Source organism: Tenebrio molitor, chromosome 8 (assembly GCF_963966145.1).
Source record: "Tenebrio molitor chromosome 8, icTenMoli1.1, whole genome shotgun sequence".
Lineage (NCBI taxonomy): Eukaryota > Metazoa > Arthropoda > Insecta > Coleoptera > Tenebrionidae > Tenebrio > Tenebrio molitor.
The window spans coordinates 8,292,345-8,312,956 of record NC_091053.1 but is presented as its reverse complement, the minus strand read 5'-3'; the positions used below and the strand labels follow the sequence as shown (position 1 = coordinate 8,312,956).

General features: G+C 32.0%; 1 protein-coding gene across 2 annotated transcripts in view; it reads right to left on the bottom strand.

Moving 5' to 3' along the window:
* The window catches only part of Sol1, a 240,512-nt gene extending 223,133 nt beyond the window's left edge, over positions 1-17,379 (bottom strand). For both annotated transcript variants that reach the window (XM_069055430.1, XM_069055431.1), the window contains exon 1: positions 17,225-17,379. The gene's annotated coding sequence lies outside the window, so the exon portion shown is untranslated. The remainder of the gene's footprint in view (positions 1-17,224) is intronic.
* Between the last annotated feature and the right edge of the window lie 3,233 nt (positions 17,380-20,612).

The window sequence follows — 20,612 nt, the reverse complement described above, 5'->3', positions numbered from 1 at the left end:
GTCTACTCGTATTTGTCACACATTAATTCAATGTGAATAATACGATGAGACTGTTAAAATTGGGATGACCTGAAAGTGAAAACTGTCAGAATCAGTTTTAAGTTTAGTTGCGAATGGTATGACACAGTACTTTATACGAGTACAGTCTGTTAATTTAATTAATATAATTGAAATTATACTTCCGTACATTAAAGTCTTTTAACAAAAACGTTGAAAAATTCTTTTAGCCGATGTACTTTTCATTAATTAAGAGTTGATCAAGAAAAACATGATCAAGTTCTTCGACAGAGTAGGTTTAGATTCGGGAGAAGTTTTTATTTATTTGTTCCAGAATAACACAAAAGCTCTTCTACAACTTTCAGGACGTCTTTGTTTTTCAACTACAGGTTTTTAAATGGCTGAACAATTTTCCACTAAAGTTTATGGCTTCTCACAAAGTTCGAACAATTATTTCGTCCGCTAACTTCGTCAGTAATAACGAGACATGCAATTTTTCAATTACTTAAGATTTTTCTTCAGCAGCTACGCAAGTTACTAGGCATTTGTATGAATAAACTTTCACGTTATTCTTTCTTAGTGTGTCAAGTTGTTTTCCAAACAATTAACACATTAATTAGAGTTAAAAATTACTTCAAGCTAACTCTGGAGAAATGATGAATTGATGAAGTGACGAAAACTGCCTAAGTTAATTTTCAAGAGGGTTATATAAGTTTCATCGGAAGATTCTCCAGTATCATTTTTCAAAAACATTTTCGTTTCGGTTGTTACAAAAAAACAATTAAACAGTAATAAGTATATTAAAGTCCATTCACGTTGGATTTTCCTAGTCAAGGTCAAATAATTCAATAATGTGGCGGTGTGATTTTTACTTCAAAAATGCTTTAGCTGTGTATGTCACCAATACGGGCTGATAAAGTAACCAAGTCATTCGTAGACTGTAGAGGTTATATTATTCGCTGTCAGCAAAGAAACAGTCATTTTTCAAATATTGTTTTTAGAGGATAACAATAGGTAATAATACATCCATTTTGTGATCATTTGCACTAAAAATAGTGTCAGTTGTTAATCGGTATGATAGGATTAGGAATAGGAACATACAACAGGTACCTAACTCCTACCTACTGGTGTTGTATTTTTCTGCTTGCGTTGTTGATTAAGTGAAAAAATCCTTAATGACTACAGTGATGACTGATGAGAAATCAGAATAAGTTATAGAAAATGAACCCAATACGAAATTGTGTGAAGTTTCTTTCATTGGAAGCGATGGAAGTAAGGAATGCATCTAAATGATGGAACAAATTTGGCAATAAAATTTCAGTTATTCAGAGACACTTATACGTTTTGATTGTGGTTGTGACGTTTCAAGAATGTATTGTTACAATTGCATACCACAAAAGAAAGGTGTATTTTGATTTTTAATGATTTTTTTTCTAATTTAAGTTTTTTCGATGTACACATTACCTTTAAGATAACGTTGTATTGTTAAAACTGCTCAATAAAGGTCGTAAATAGATTATAATCATGTTAATACATACAATACATTAAATATTAAAGAATTCTGACTAATTAATTTTCGAACTGAAGCTATTTTTTGTTGAGTCCGTATTAGCTTGCGGGTTTCGTCACAATTCGTCAGTTGTGGAAGGTTAACCCAATTTTAAAATTAACCTTTTTTTATTTTCGCCATGGTAAAATCACCCAGGAATAGAATTTTATTAAAAAATCTGTGACTTTATTTCACACGTCAAACTAACATTCAAAATTAAAGACGTCAAATCACGATAATGTAAAAATTACTAGGAAAGGAGGCGCAGGCTTGCAACGTGAGAACAATTTGGCAGAGAAAATCCAACGTGAATGGACTTTAAAAACATTTTAAATGTGGATTGTCAAACTCAAGGTTGCTTAAAACTTATGATTGAACTGTACGTTAGTGAGCAATCTGTCATATTTTACGAGTATAAACGCGCCTAGTTACTTTTCCAGTGCCAACTTAACGACAATTCCCCAATCCACATCTATAACGTTCCGGCAATGGATAATTAAACATATAGTGACATTTTTTTAATAACAATTGTCAATGTCAAAATGCAGTAAAAAACCACTCTGTACCACCCTAAAATGTGGGCATATGGACCAGCTGTATAACCATTTGACACCAAATCATAGTTAAGGTTAATTTCACTTCACTTCCCGTACCTTTCTTCCGCGAATTCATTTTCAAAACAAATTTAATGAGAATTCAGGAGAAATCTTTTTCGAATTTGAAATAAACTCTCGCTCTCGGGGCGCAGGCGTGGTTACATTAAAAAAAATTTGACACTCAGTGTGACTAATCGTATTATCATGAAAATCACTGTTTGGCTCATACCAACATATTAAAAAATTTCAATTATACATATTTCAAGTAAAACAAGTCAAATGAGTCTACACCTTCTGCTGATAGAGAATATCACCTCTGTGAAAATTTTTGATGCCATTTTTTAAAATTGCCGAAGTGGCTCATTAAAATCTTCGGCGGTTAATTTATTACTCATTTTTGCTGAACAGGTAAGAAAAGAGTTTGTTAATAAATTGGACAAAATCAAATATTGTGTCTTGACACGACCACAATAAAACACAGCGTAACTAACTTAGCAAAATAATGTTGGGGAGGACCTAGAATTATTATTAGTGGTGTCTTAACAAAGTTAGGCTTTAGTTAGTTTAAACCATAATCCGTGACAAACCGGACTTTGATAAAGTTCCTAACAGATAATTAGAGACACTAGTTTCGTCTGATTTCGGTTCATAACATCAAAGAAATGTTTCATTTAAGTTAACAAACTTTATATGTGACATGTTGGTGTAAACTATGGTATACAGGGTGTTGCGTATAAATTTTAACCACGTGTATAATCGTCGATTTTATTGACTTTTCTGCAAACGTAGGTATGTTTTTTACATTTTTTTAAACCCTTATTTTACACTTGAAATTTAAAATCTTCTTATGCGATAAAAGCTTTGACCTTTTTTAGTGCAAAATTAATTGGTTGTTTACGATGTATTAGTAAACATTCGTATTCATCAGTATTAAAATAATCACGTTGAGGAAAAATCCTTGTACTCGAATTGCTTATTTTGATTTTTGTGAAAATGGTGAATTTCACTAATGTTTATGGATGTGGTGTTGTGTTACTGCACGAGGCAGGAATTTGGGTAACACGCTGAAGTCGTCATTTGTATGTGGTAACATTTCCACATCGCGAACTTCCCGGTTCGCGTACATTTATGGTGATTGTTCAACGCATACATTACCACAAGAAATTTAGTTCTGGAAATCAACATTTGCGATGTCATAGAAGTAACTGCTTTTGGAAATTCTACATTCTGCAAGGCATTGAAGAAGCGCCAACTGTGAGTAGAAGAAGACGACTTGCTCTACGTCTAGATGACTCCACATTTATGACTACATGAATCCAGTTTTCAATAGTCGGACATCATCTAATTGAGTCTCCTACTTTATCGTGTATTAGATTTTCTTCCATGAAAGATGTTGAATAACATTTGGAGGACGTGCCCTTAGTTACATGACATGATGTGGACACAGAACAATAAAACACAACAAAGTCAAAATGTGGAGGCGAGACGCCGGTAATTATATTGATTAGCACTGCACTATTACCTACTTGATAGTAATATCCGTAATAGTGTATGTACTCCGGCAAAATTGCCGTGCCGCCGGGTGGTGGAGGGTTAAAATATTTTTTTAGAATCTGCGTCTCTAATAGACCTATAATAGTATTGTATTCAATTTGGAATCGTTTATGGCTATCTCTTAAAGCACTCGTAGTTTAATAGATCTCTAAAAATTTTTTTATCAATATTTCAGTGTATAATTGTGATTTACACCGAAAAACTTCCAAAATTAATGTAAAAACTCTACTTTTTAACATATGTTGCAGATGTAGTTGTATCCGTTACCTTGAATTACCAATTAATATAAAATTCCCTAGAATTTGAAAATTTAATTTTTTTATTTAAAAATTAAAACAAGGGTGCAAATTCTAAAAAAATAACATAAAAAACTCGTTTTATAAGGGCATTGGCGTACTCGTCCTATACAAAACTCCCCTACGTGTCGTTTTCTACACTTGGGATTCGAGCGCCAAATCAACCCTTATAAAACTCATTCTTTAATATAAAGTCCATTCATTTTGTATTGAACTTTTCAAGGTCAAATAATTTAATTTTTTGGCTTTGTAATTATGTTTTGAAAATAGTGACATGCAGGTAAACCGCAAACGTTGAACTGAGCATTGCTAAATCACATTATGTTGGTTATATGCATGTCACTATTTACAAAACATAATTACAGTGCCAAAATTTAAATTATTTGACCTTGAAAAGTTCAATACAAAATGAATGGACTTTACTATTAAATATATATATGGGTTTTTTGTTCGACACTGTCAGAATTTGAGAATTTTCTCCTGTGTCAACGGATTTTGATAAATTTGACAACTTGTCAAAACGAAACGTCAAGCTAATTTTAAAAATTTTAAGTGATTTAGAGCCTCTAAGGGGCTCGTCGAACAAAAAAACGTTGTATTCAACTCGTTCTTGTGTAAATTGGCCCACTTATGCCAAAAAAAGCCAATTTACACACGAACTCGTTAAATAAACTACTATTGTGACATATTTGTACATAAAGGAGTATTCTAAATGATTGTAGTCGAAGCAGGTCATGTCCATATTATGAAACTTTTGCCGCTTTCATGTAAACTGCCAATTTTTGTCGCTGTCATTGTATTTTTTTAGGTGAAAAGTGCGGTGATGAGTCTTTTATTTTTTTTAATTAACCATTGAATTAAAAAATGTTGCGTTGTTTTGCAACCAATTCTAAAAATATTGAGTTGTTTTGCACCCAATTTAACTCCTGTGGGTACTCACTTATTCACAGCACTTTGATGTTTTTTATACGGAGCGGTAACCATAAATTTTACATTCAGTTTTTACGCCTACTTGGACTACAATCATTTATAATAAACCTGTATAAGTAGCTTAATGCTCTGTATTTTGAATTGCCTAAAGTCGCCATACACTTCCGTGATAGTTTTAGAATAACTCTGTATTGTACAAAGTGATTGTGGTATCGTTGTAGGTTTTGACAATTTGAGTGTTCCGAATTTTGACGCATACTAGAAAAATGATACCAACTATCAAGCGCCGTCAAAATGACAGGTATAAGAGAGCAGCGGTTTGGAGGTTATGTTTGGTGTAGTGTAGTGCGGGATCTTATTATCGAAAGGTGGCAAACTATTTTTTCCGACCCAAGCATCCTACGATACAACAATCATTTTGGAACACTTTGTACGTACATACTAATACGATTATTCAGTTATTTTTGATATCTTATTGGACAATAGGATGAAAATGCAAACAAAATAAATAACTACTTTGTTTACTGTACTAAATAGGAATCACATTACTTTTCTTATATTCTTATTTATTTATCCCATAAACCTCTAGGACACATTACAAGATCATTGTAAACAGATATTTTTTACTTTTTTTTTTACTTTAGCTGTATGCATTCATCATTGCAAAACATTTATTGAATCAATATTCCAATTTCAATGATCTTGCACCTTGTATTTGACCGAAATTGTACAAACCGATGTTGTTAACATATTTACTTCGATCAGTCGTTTTAAAACACATTTAAATTAAAATTGATATTCTGCATTTCACATGATAAAAACAAATTATGTAATTAAGAGTGCGTTATAGTTTCACAATTTCGATTAACCGCAAAATAATGATACGGGAAATTGTATGAATTAATTCGTGAAATGTTTACTGTTACTACTATTACATATTCATTAGTTATGTGTTGTGATGCATGGAAAGATATTTACGCAATACACTTTAATTCAACAGAGTTCATATTTAAGCAAAATGACGTTGACATCATTTTGTAAAAATAATATTTTGCATACAACTAATCTTTAGAATACATATTATGTATTTGTAATAATTTGTAGTGATGTACGAAAAAACAATAGTTACTTATGGTACAAGTATGTTAACAATTGTGACATTTTTATTTGACAAATTAATTTGATCGACGATGTAAGAATCAGTTCAAGCTCTGATTCCGATTACCATAGCAAAAAATTGTGTTTATTTACGACCATTAAATAATACGTTTATTATTTACGTAACTATAGATACATTATGCTAGTCATAAATTACATCCGTGACTTATTATAAGTCACTTGTGATTTATCATAAGTCACAGATCTTAAAAATTTTGTAAGCTGTTTTATAAAAAAAAGTCTTAGGTCGTAGACAAAACGTCGTATTTAAGTCGCGAACAATGCCTATAATCCACTCTGGTAATTAAAAAACTCGCCTGCGGCTCGTTTTTTAACTTTCACCCTCGTGGATTATGATAGGCATTATTAGCTCGTCAAATAATATCCTATTAGATCACTAGTGACTTATATGCCACTTTATTTGTTTAAAATCACCATAGTTACTTACTAGTATATGAGGTGTTGGATAAATGTAATTTAGACACAATTTCTAGCTTTTTAATTTTTTTAAGTAACAAGATTCTTACATCGCAAAAAATATACAAAATAATAAAAAAAATTATATTTTAGAAATAAAGTCAGTCATTAGACATCTTGCTCTTGGTGATAAAAATATTTAGCTCTTGTTGTATTTTGGCACAATAAACTAAATTGTTATCTCTTACGTAAATTACTTGGAACATTTTGAAAAAGAATTGAGCAAATTCATGGAAAAAATCTCTTCTAAACAATCGTCCCAGAATGCCGAGTGGTGAGTAATTACCTGTTACACAAGAATAATATAATTCCTATCGATCTACCTTGATCTAATTTAATCCGTCCTAAATATCCAATGTTAATAGTGTCTGAGTGGTGTCTATTTATGTACCTACTCTTATTTGTAATATATTGCAAGGTAAAAAATGTAATAATAACAACCAGTTCCTGTAATTATAAGATTCCTAATTTGCAAATATAATTTAAAAATGATGACCTCACAAAAATCTTCATCGTCGCACTTGATGCATTGCGTTGTTTGCTAGCTACTTCTTAGAATACAACAGTGCGCCTCCAATAATTAAAACCAATAAAGTGACTCCAGTTCCTCCCTTCTCGAATATGATGAAAGGGAAAATGTGCGTTTTGCACGAAACGTTGCCATTATGGAAAAACCAAGAGAATTCTGGAGTCAGAAGTCATCCACCTCGTGACTGGAGTTACGAGAACAGCGAAGCCCTTGACTCAATTTATCAAGGCAAGGTTGAAGCTCGCCCTCTCGCAACGGACAAGGCTTTCTTCTGTTCTCTGCACCTTCCTATAAAACCAAACGCACCTAACTAGCTTGATAACAGTGAACGTCCGTAGTGTGGTTAGTTGGTGTGTGCTCGCTTTACAAACTAAGTAAGTCAAAGAAAAATTCAACTACAATCATAAGTGCACGAAGACATCTTCTTATTGACAGATGTGCCAAAAGGAAATGTGGTTTAATTAATTTAATTGAAATGAAATTGTTGCATCTCTCTTGTGATTTTGTCCATAAATGCCAGTTCAGTTTTTTTTAATTTTTACTAACATTTCGGATGTTATAAAATTGATACATTTATGTTGTTCTAAACTTTTTATCCAATTTGGAAAAGACCTACATTTTCTTAAGCATGTTACTTAAATTTTTTGCAGTACTGCCTTAAGTCATGTTGATAATTAAGTGAATGCTGATTGCTCAAATTACATGGAAATCATATCGGTAGATTTAACTGAACATTGTGCTTTAAGAACTGCGGATAAACACAGCGGTTTACCTTGCCTCACCAACCTCCAAGGTCCCCGACTGAATTCCTTCTAGTTTTAGTTCCTGGTACTCCTTATTTCAATGACGAGGTTAAGGTTAAGATGCCCGCAAGAAATAATTCGCGTCTAGTAATATATTGATGGGTTTTTATTAATTTTCAGGTGAAAATGAAGTCGCATCTGACAGCAGTGTGCGCAGCTATTTTGGTTTTGTCAGTGGAGACAAGCCCCATCCTCTCTTCCTACAATCTGATATCTCCCAGTTTTCACTCCGGAGTCAACCCGGCAATAATTCCGGCACCTCAGCCTGCAGAAACTCTTGCTCATCCGGCCGTCGTCGAGAACGCTATCGCGGAATCCCAATTACCGACGGAATTATTAAATCCCTTTTATAAAAATCCTGCAATCGCCGCCGGATTGGCCAAGGAATCTTGGTTTACTAACAAGGAGTATCCAGTGCACCATCGTGAGGCAGAAAAAATCCCCAGATCGGAAATATTTAAATTAGTCAGCAGACTCCAGCACAGAAAACGATGAATTACTATTAAGTTCTGCTTTAACGAATGTTTTCGTAAAAGTGAGTGATTGTACCATGTGTCATAGTTTTGTTATTAATTTATTTCAAGGTGAGATTTTTGTTATAATGTTATCGTATCAATTATATCGAGTTGATTGCAGTGGAGGATTGTTTGTTAAACAAACACATTTTTTATTTGTCATATAAAAATTTTTTATTTGAATAAATTTGTTTCAAGCAAATTGCATTACTATTTGCTGCTCTTAGAGTGATATGGTTAATTTATATTCGGCGTTAATGTATTTGACGATAATTTTTGTACAAAATAATGTAAAAGCGTTTCTCTTCATAATTCCTTTAAAGATCTAGTGCCCTTACGTAGTCCGGAATCACCCAGAAGACTTTATCCATTAAGGAATGAATGTAATGACCAGATGCTTTCAGTGAAACTTCAAGAGAACGAAGATCGAAACGGATTTGATATAAGTCCGGCTTCACCAAGGTTCTCCTTGAATCTGATCCAGGTTCAGGCAAACCTGATAAAGAAAAAGTTAAAATCGATTTAAATAAAATTTTATACAACGAACTTTTACGTTGTGCATTTTTGCACAAAAAAAAGAAATCGTTTATTTGAAATTTTAAATTTAATTTGGGCGAATCTGTGTGACGAGTTTTAAATTATACTTTTGTAAAAACACGTTTCAAAATTTTGCGGAATAGTTTATAATACTGTGAGAGATATTGCCATTAAAATTTACAACTTTAATATAAATGAGAAGTGGCGTTTCCATAAATTTTTGCATTCAGCGACTCTACCCTGTGTATGACGAGAAACTCATGATATATTACATGAATACCAACGGATTCTCACACCATACTGCGCATTCATGTTGATTTATTATATTTATTATGAAGCAGTTTATGATATACAGATTTCCTGTGAGCCTTACTCTGTCTCTCAGAGCTTATCCACCCATGTGCCTAGCTGAATAAATTTGTTACCTGTTATTTTAAAGTTTGACGTATTGTTGTAAAAAAAATGAAAAATCATTTATGAATGGTTGAATAATTAAAAATTGTTTGATACAACTTAATGAACAAAAAAAGCAGGAAGAAACTACGCACTATCCATTAATAACATGTGATTCAAAATGATTGTGGCCAAGTATTGCAACTATGTACGAAAAATTATGTGGCAACTGTGTGGGTAGGGTAGAGTTCACATTTCTTTGACAGTTCATAGGCGTGCAATTTTGGAAGTTGTCAAATCAATGTGCAATGGAATTAAAAAAATCAAATGCACGCTTATGAAATGTCATACAAATATTAACTCCACCCCATTCACAGAGTTGCCACAATCATTTTGAATTACCCAATAGTAATATCCAATAAAATCTTGTCAAAAAAAAACAAATGTCAAACAAATAAATAAAAATAGAACACAACAATCTAGACTGCAAAAGTGCTTAGTAACTGATGTCATTAGCAATTATGTATGTTCTACTCTGGAGTTTAAGAGATCTCAAATTTGCAGCATTTTTCTTATCATTTCAGGTTGTTTTTGGAAAGGTCTTTATTCCAAACAATAAATACAACATTCTAGTGATAGACTCCATCCAACTTTTCATTAGTACTTTTTTGAAGCGAAAACTTCTTTAGGCGCACCACATAAATTTTATTCCTGGCCAGTGAATTAGTTTCATGCGACACGCTAAAATCGTTCGCATCACGCTAAAGTCTCGACAGTCGAGTTTCCTATTAATACAATAAATATGTATCAATATAATAAAAAAAAAATTGTGTTACCTATGTTACCTATGATTTCATTCAATTTTGTGTTAACTGCGCTGTTAAAACGTTTGGGTTTTTAATACGGAGTGCAAAATTTTTTAAACCTAGCAAACTTTTTAACTCTGCCAGGTTTTTGTTAGATATAGCTATAATTTGGTCTTTTTAGTACATTTATCTTCATCTAAACCAGAAAAACGTTCAACGCAATTTTCTTAAATATCTGGTGAAAACTTTAGACGGGTAATATCCAGTAAGAGGAAACAATCAAAGTGAGCTCCTCGAAAGATTTAGTCTAAATTGTTTAGCGCAAAGACGTGAATAGAGCGATCTTAAATTTAGTTTTAAAGTCTTAAGAACTGATGCTGGTTGTCTTTTCATTCTTCAAATGTTTCAATCCTATTTTTTACGAATGATAATAGAAACCATCAATTTATTTATCAGGCCTATTTGCAAAATGAGTTTTTAGGAAATGTCAGCATTATAGAGACTTCTATCAGTTACTATACACCGTTCACGTTGGATTGAGTATTGCTAAATTCGCATTAGTTGGTTCCCTGCATGTCGCTATTTACAAGATATAATCACATAGCCAAAAAATAAAATTTAACCTTGAAATACCCAATCCATCTTGAATTTACTTTAATATTTTAAATTATGATGTTGATTTTAGAAATAATTTTTTGCGGAAACAGAATTTCTGCAGGATTTTTCTGTCACTTCAACAAAACCTCTGTAAACCACCTCTTACTGCCATCATGATAGACATTCTAAATTTAAACCTTTCTGTGTCAGTCAGTTTTTGAATTTTGAGTTTTGAGTTAATTAAATCATTGCCTACTCATAATTCTGCCACAAATCACAATTTTTGAATTTAAATAAGTCAAAAGGACAAAAACATGATAAGAGTAAAAAATGAGGTTGGTACCAAATTTTATCCCATTCCACTTAATATTGGGTGATTCAAAATGAGTGTGGATAAGTATGGCAACGATGTACGAAAATTTATGTGGCAACTGTGTGGGTGGAGTATGGTTGACATTTGTATGACATTTTATATGCATGCATTTGATTTTTTTTATACCATTGCACATTGACATTGACAATTTTCAAAATTGCGCGACTGTGAACTGTCAAAGAAATGTCAACTCTATCCTACCTATATACCGGGTGTAAAATTGGTTTACGAGACATACGATTTTACATGTAAAAATAAAGAGTTTCAATTATTGGCTCCCCTAACAATTTTATGGCAAAATAGTTAAAATGAAAGTTCGAGAGAATTAAAAGTACTGTCTAATTCCACTCTTTGTTTTTTTCTAACATCTTATGGTACTGAAAGAAAAGCAAGAAAAGAGTTAACACAAAAATACGAAAAAGTACTACTAGGCATGAAATTTTATTTCTTTCTTTAAAGGGTATTATGGAGGATCTTCTTTAAGAAACTTCCAAGCAACATTTGCTTCAGGTTTCCCAGACCGACCAATTTCAGCCATAGAAACAATTCGAGGAATTGGAGAGAAGTTTGAACAGTTAATGGAAGATACCTTTTCATTCGTCCTGTAGTCCTGTACAAGTTCATTTGAAGGTCAGATCAAAAGAAAATTAAATAATAGTGAAACCACCCGACAAATAATTTTAGAAGTCAAATTTTATTGCTAGTACTGCTTTTTAGTATTTTTGTCTTAACTCTTTTCTTGCTTTTCTTTCAGTACCATAAGATGTTAGAAAAAAACAAAGAGTAAAATTAGACAGCACTTTAAATTCTCTCTAACTTTCATTTTAACCATTTTGCCATAAAATTATTAGGGGAGCCAATAATTGGATCTCCTTATTTTTACATGTAAAATCCTATGTCTCGTAAACCAATTCTACACCCGGTATATGCCGTTCACGATTGTTTTAAACACGCAGCAGGCCATGATATTTTTTGTTAGATTGGTGTCAGTTCCTGTCATGACGTTTCGATTTTAAATATTCGAATTGTTGTCAATTCCGTCATTAATTTAGTTAATACAAATATGTATGTTTCATTTCAATTTTTTCTCCTATCCCACCTCCACCCGGCGGCACGGCAATTTTGCCGGAGTACATACACTATTACGGATAATACTATCAAGTAATAGTGCAGTGCTTATCAACATAATTACCGGCGTCTCGCCTCCGCATTTTGACTTTTTTGTGTTTTATGTTCTGTGTCAATGTTAAGGAATTTCCTCACGATGTGACATGAGTATAATAATATACCTTTTTGAATTTCAACCACCAATGTGTTCTCTAAGTCCAAAATTTTTAAATTTTTAAAAAGAGATTGGGGTACTATTCCTGTTGCTGAAATTATAAATGGTAAAATCGAAATTTTTTCTAAACACCAAAGATTTCTCATAGCAACGGAGAGTTCTAAATATTTATTAATTTTTGTATTATATGTCTGTGTTATATTGTGTGAATTTGGAACAGCTATATCTAAAAGATATGCTTGCTTTTGTTGTTTATTTAAAATAATAATGTCTGGTCTGTTATGCTGAATGTGAATGTCAGTTAAAACTGTCAATTACAATTTTACGATTATTGTTCCTAATGTGTTCAATTATTTAAAAAATGGAACAACCTGGGAGCAGTGTTCGGTTGAATTATAGCCTAAAATAGATTTATTATGACAAATCACAATACTACCAACTAAAATGTCAGATATACAAATTTTCGTACATAGTTGCCACCTACCTACCTATCCACAATCATTTTGAATCAGCCAATAACTAGTATATCATATTATTAGGAGCAAAAATGAAGTTTTATGTGCTAAGGCTGGTGGTTGGTAGTTTGGTAAACCACCCAAAGCACATAAAACCATTTTTGCTCCTAATAACATATATGTAATATTTTTTCTTAAAACGTTCATGTCAAATTATTTAAGAAATGTTACGAAACCAGGTAGAAGATTGGTTAGACTGAGAAATTAATGTGGCTCGTTTTGGAAAGCGTTACTATACTATGACTAGTATAAACAACGCTGTGAACAAAATCGGAAATTCCTTTTTATAATAATTATTATCCATCTGTCAACTCGTTTTAATGTGGATAAATTTTGTGAGTATGTTTTGCAATTTTATACATGTTTCTTGATTAAATCTTATTTATTCACTTGAGCTTTCAATACCTATGTCAGAATTTGTTAAAATTTGAGTTAGGAATGTCAAATGATTTAGCTAGCTACTTTATCTGCCGCGCGTCAGCGTAGATGCCATGGCAATGAAGTGAGACTTTAGCATTATCAATCCATCAGTATAATGTCATATTTTATGACGTTTCAAAAAAATATTATAGCGGACACACCTGTCCATTATTCCCAAGTAAAGTATTTTGAAATTGTGGAATCACTTATTTCTGGGTATTTTCATATTATCACAAATACCTACCATTTAAAATTTTGTATACTTATTACTGTTATTTTGATTATGAGCAAAATATAGGGTGGCTGACGAAAAACCTTTGACGCTGTATCTTACTTATTCTTCATCCGATTTGAATAAATGACACATCAAATGAAATAGTTCGAAAAGCACTTTATTATTATCATATTAGATATTTTTTTCGACATCTATTTTTTGACAGACGATAGCCAACTTCTTTTTTTCAAATTACACTCTATATATTTTTTTATTCGTTCTTATAAAGAATCTTCTTCTGAATATTCGTGCATTAAAAGAAAAAACAAAAAATTTTAATTGAAAAAAATTGAAAATCAAAAATCAAGTAATCAAATTTGTAAACAATATCTACAAAATCTATTCTGGTTGCTCAAAATTTCCTCAATGCTGTTCCTTTCCTGTTCCTTTGCATTCAGTAAAAAATTTCGGGGTTTTTCCTGACATACTCCCACTATCCTTTTTCTTAACTCTTTTTGGGTACCTGGTGGGGTCAAATAAACATTGTCTCGAAAGTTTCGAATGAAGATAAAGAAATCCAATGGATTCAAATCTGGGGATGTAGCGGGCCATCGAATAGCTCCATGAGCACCCATTCATCGTTCACCAAAATGATTTAAATGATTTAAAAATACAAACTTCATGCGTGCATTACGTGGTATGGCGCCGTCCTGATGAAACACGACTTTTTTCAACACTGCTAATGGTATCTCATCCAGAAAGTTGCTTATTTCGTTTGATATTAATAAATAATATGATATTTTGTTTGATCGAGACTGCTATCAATAAAAAAGGGACCCACTAATCCATTCTATCTCCAAAAATGCCACACCACACGTTAACACTAAATCGTCTTTGGAAATTTTCTTCCACAGCAACATTATTATTATTATTATTATCAAACTGTTTTGACAAATGAATATTCAGAGCTTACTTAGTCATTTCGAGCATTTAGAACAAACTTCTCTCTTGTTTATTTTGATCACTTGATTTTTAAATTTTGTACATTTACTCTTTAATTTCTCGACTTTTGTTTAATGAATGGGTATAGTTCTTTACATTTTTATATTCAGAAGACAAATCTCTATAACACTGAATAGAAAAAAATGTACAATGCTATTTGAAAAAAAGAAGCTGATGTTCATCTGTCAAAAACTGGACGCAAGATTTTTTTATTAAGTTGGTATTGAAGTGTTTTCAAAATTATTTCATTTGACGTGTCATTTATTTAAATCGGATAAAAAATAAACAAGATACAGCATCAAAGGTTTTTCGTTAGTCACCCTGTATAATGTTTATTGATTGGCCATTTTTTTTTTACTTTTTGTGTCTTTATTGATTACTTAATTAATTAATTGATTATTACGTATCACAGTTATTCCGCGAATGCATGCTGAAAACGAGTTCCAATCATGTCATTGCGTTTGGTGTCATTGGTAATTGATTTTTGTTTTCAAGATATGAGCATTTCGATTGATTTTTGTTGGTAAAGTTGATTTAGGAGAATAGAAGTTGCGCACTTTAATTTTGTTAATTTTAGCGAAGCTAGAAAAGCCGATATTAAATGTCAAAAATCAGCAAGTTTTCCCTATATTGGTAAAAAAAAGAGATTACCATAAAAAAAATAAATACACATACATATTCTAATTGATAAAAAGTATTGCTGTCGGTGGTTTTGCTGATTAAATATTACGAGTATTGTTTGTTAAAAAGCCAAATTTATTTATTTAAATTTGTTTTGCAATGGCCATCATTTATTCTGAAAGAACCAAATATAATGTTTTTGTGTTTTGTGTTTTTTTTTTTTGTTCAACATTTATTAAAAAACAGGTCATAATATTTTACACGTGTGCACGCTCTTGGCTGATTTTTTTAATACTTAATCTAGTTTTGAAGCTTTAATTCAAAAACAGTGCTTATGACATTAGTTTTAATTAAAAGTTTAAAAAAATAATTTATAAACATTTCTTTCACACTACTTCAGCTCATCTCTACTTTTTCTTTGTTTTCATTTTCATCACGATAATATCTGTTATTATTTTTTATTTCTTAACTTGACTTGACTTAAGCCTTTATGGAACATGAGGCCATTTAATATGTATCTTTGCCAGGTTCAGATAAAACCTATATAATCAACGATACAATATATTACTTTATCTACGACCATTAAGTAGTACATTTATTATTTATGTAACTATAGATACATTATGGTAGTCATAAATTACACCCGTGACTTATTATAAGTCACTTGTGATTTATCATAAGTCACAGATCTTAAAAAAATTATAAGCTAAGTGTTTATGAAAAAAAGTCGTAGGTCGTAGATAAAACGTCATATTTAACTCGCGAATAATGCCTATAATCCACTCTGGTGATTAAAAAACTCGCCTGCGGCTCGTTTTTTAACTTCCACCCTCGTGGATTATTAGCTCGTCAAATAATATACTATTATTTAAAACTGTCGTAACATCTAATATAGCTGTAAATTAGTTACATTAAAAAACAGACGGCACCGTGTCGACGCTGGATTTATTTATCATTACGGATATTTCTGTCAAATGTGTATCTGATAATAATCCTTTTGAAAGCACTACTTACCTACACATTATGCCCACTTTTTGGACAACATCTACGTCGAAGTATGTTCATACATCGTTACGAATTACACACAATACTAAAATCAATGAAGGCATGAAGTATTGTAACGGAGCGCGGTTTCCCCGGAGGTCACCTATCCAAACATTAACCGCGTCAAACACTGCTTAACTTCGCTGATCGAATGATGATAGGATAGTGCTTTCACAGATTATTATTATTATTTTCATTTCCATAAAATGACATTTGGGAGCCGAAGTGCTAGTAAAAGACAATACTTGATAACTAATAAAAATCATTATATTTCTAGGTAAAACTATGTCATCTACAATTTACTGCTTACAAGAACGTTTATGAACAATTAGATTTTTTTTTATCGATTCTTTTTAGTAGTAACCAGTTCTGACCTGACAACGTGTCAATTTTACTAAAGTTCTCGTTCGAACATTTGGACGAGAGTACTCTTACAGTGAAAGATAAGAGACAAACAGAAAGTGAAGTGAAGTGTTAAACATACCATTTTCATGGTACGCCACTAATGTTATCATAAATTTTTCACAGATTCAGTATCGACTTCTTAACTTAAAAAGCTCTTAATAATTTATTGAAAATTATGTGTTAGCTGTACGAGTAGTTAACTGTTTTAGGTATCTTAACATTAAATATTCGCTTGAGAATTGTATGTAACGTTTACTGTGAATAATTCAACGAGGTATTTAAACTCCACAGGGGTTTAACTTAATTGTTAACTGACATGTGCTTTAATAATAAATTATCCATCAATTATTAACTCGCGTTATTGGTTGAAAATTGCCGTACTTTTGTTTAAAAAGTAACTTTCTACGCTCAGTTCAAACATTACAAGTGTACGAAAGTGTAATCGACAGTTTTCTTTCTTTTAGTCACGTATGGTTTGATAAACAACGACAAATTAAATTCTAATTACACTTTGAACGCATTTAGACATAAATTGACGCTAGAATAATCTTAAAATAAATTTGTGTTGTAGTAACAGTTTTGTAAATAAAGAAGTAAGGATAGTCACTTACAATACTGAAAATCCGAAACTGATTTGCCACCTAAGAATTAAATATCCACAATTTAGCACTACCGCCAGTAAACGTCTTCAGCGTGTTTCACTCGTATACACGTTAATGCACGTCAAAGGGGCCAGCGTGTTTCGCGTGCACCGGCAAACTGATGTAGGCGTCGCGACGCTCTTACTTGTGGTCGAAACCCATCTAACCCATAACCCGCGCACGCCCGACCTCCTAGGAGTGCAAACAAAACGTTTATGTCGTATGTCTTCAAGTGTCGAAATCATCACAGAAAGGTGCATTAACATTTGGGTGTCAGCATAAAGTGGCAACTTGTGTAATTAATTGAACTGAACAACTTTTCAATTACAATAATTGCGCGGTTCTTAGTTAGTTTCCATTTTAATTTTTAATATGGCAAAATCTTCATTCGTGAGCAATTTGGATGTCGGAGAAACTAAACTTTCCTTCATGAAATATGTACATATGAATAACATCTAATAGTCACAAACGTGGTTTTGAAAGTATGAATAAATGTTTGAATATTGTTGTTGAGAATGTTTGTCACATTTTAGTGAAAATTGAGAAGTTTCAACATACATCTTTTATTTCAACATTTTTTCAAAGTTGAAATTTAGCTAAGAATTGCTAATTGATAATTACACATTTACATATTGAAAGTAAACTAAAATAAAAAAAGAAAAGAACACAACCAGCAAAAATGACAAGTTAGGTTAACTTGACATTTGTACGAGACGCGCATGCGCACAGTGGGCATTTTTGCTCATTGGTCATTTCAACACGCCGTGAATAATTATCAATTTTGTCTTCGGATAAACCATGGAAAAAGATGCATCTTTCTTTAGGGATCGTAGAAAATATTGTATTGTGTAACAAGTGTGAAAACTTACCAGTCTCGTACGAGTGTTGAATACTTAATTGAAATTCGTCGACGTTTTGCTTCCGACAAGTTTTTGACTCATTTTCAACACCAACGGAACAATTGCGTCTTTGGCACGATTCCTTTCCCAAATTGACGGCAAAAAATTTTAGGAGGTTTAATAGCTTTATTGCAACAAAATCTTATAATAATGGGTTGCGCAACAGAAATGTTCTCTATCATCGTAGTAAACAGTCGACAAAAACAATTGCAACAACAATGACAGTACATTCAATCAAAAAGAAAACAAATCAGAGCAGGCGTTGCAAATTATATAATACTTCGTACGCTGATAGATTGCACGTTTTTAAATTCTAGTTCCAAAACATAACGCGGTGAAAAATACAAAAATATCCATTTCAATTGTTTCACGTTATTTAGGAAACCGTTGTAGTATTCCAGATTAATTCCCGCCAATAGTAATCCTACGCCTATGATGTTGTTTCCAGAATTACAGCTGTCAATCTGAATCAAGTTTCAGTACAAGTGTTTTCAATTGTTTAAACTGTTGCTGAAATTATTGATTCTGCGAGTATGAATGATATAACAAATTTTTGCGCGCCATTCTACTTTTTACCGCGCAGAGACTTGTCTCTGTGTGTCAAAATACGTGCGATCTATCAATGTACGGAGTATATCAGTTATGTCGTAGCGGAATTCTCTGCAAATCAGCGTTCAATGCATGGGCGAAGACAATTTGGGGTCTCAAACGCTACCTAGTTTATAATAAATCAAACCTAATGAATTTTAGACGTTGGAATTGTAATTGTGCATTTTATTATTATTATTTGATTATGGAGAAAATGTATAAAATAAACAGGGGCGACATTTTACATTCGTAAGAATGAGTAATTTACTAGCTTTATCGCCAAAAGCGACGCCTCTGGTGAGCATATTTTTCGTTGAAATGTCAAAGAAACGTCAACGATGTACTGTTGCTTACTTAGAAAACAACGATTTCGGCAAAGTTTACAGACGTTTACTGCAATTGTAATCAACAATTATTCCAGAATAAGTATACATGTGCGTATCAGTCACTCTTGATTTGTTTTCTTTTTGATTAATCAGTAGAGCAAAATTTGTAATGAATGTGGCATATTTTATAATTTTGAGACATAAAGAATTAGGAAATAATATTTATAACTCAACACAAAAAAGTAAAATTTGTCACATGGTGTTATTTTTGAACCTAAAATGGTCTTTTTCACTGTTATTATTATCTGAGTCTACAAAATCTTCCATTTCCTGAAGTCCCATCTTATTCCAAAGCGCTAAAAGTCATTTTGTTGTTTTTGTAATTTTCCATTGTTCATAAAACTAGATTACAATTCAAATGCCATTAATTATTATTATTCACAAGTAGTATTCAAAATTGTTGATGATGATATGAAATGTTTTTAAGATAAGTAATTAATTATTACTTAACTTCAAAACTTGACACGGTCTTGAGGTTATCTTGTTTGTAAAATACATAGGAACTTTATACTTTACTTTATTCACCTTCAAGTAACTTTATTTAAACGGTAATGACCATGGATCTACCAATAGCAGATTCTAAATCATAGCAACTGCTGGCCAGATAAATTTACTTGAAGTTGAATAAACCGGGCCTAAAGAATTTTTGCCACAGTTTTGCTAGGAAACTATTATCTACTTGTTGTTTTGTTGTAGAAGAAACGAGAAAGTGATAAAATGTATTTTTCGTTGCCTGAATTGCGAGATACAAAATGTAGAGATATTTAAAAGCATAAAGAAATCTAATCTAACTACTGATCAAGTATAAGGAAAAATAATCTTTAAATTGAGGGATTCCCCACAACTGAAAATGGCCGAAGCCTCAGCAGCCCTTTCATTCTCCACAAGCATAAGCTAAAATACTCAATAAGTTACAAAAAATGTGATTAATAACTTCAAATAGCTAAACACTTATTCATTAAATCATAAAAGAGCTTATTTATACAGCGATGATGCCCACTAACTTATTTATTAATTATTATGCTATTATCATAATATTACCAACAAAAATTAAGTACCATTTTTTGAAGTGAAAATTTCTTTAAGCGAACCGCAAAATTATTCCCGGACACTGAATTAGTTTCACCGTCACGCGGTCATGCGTCACGCGTCATGTCACACGCTCCGAGGTGAAAGGCTCATTCGAGTAAGTTCGAGAATTCTATAAAAAATTATCTGATGTTCCTGTGATTAAGGTAAATTTTGTAAACACACCTAGTTGTGGTAAAATTACTCCATGGGAACGACAGAATTCAGAGAAAATCACGAAGTAGCAAACCAACGAAACAAACCCCTGACACTGTTGAAAAGGTGATACAAATAAAGAATAATGACATCCTTAATAACAATTGAAATTATTGTAGCAATATAAATTACAAAATATAGGTGTTTCAAGAACTTTAACCACAAGATTAAGAAAAGAAAATAACTTATTGTCACTGAATC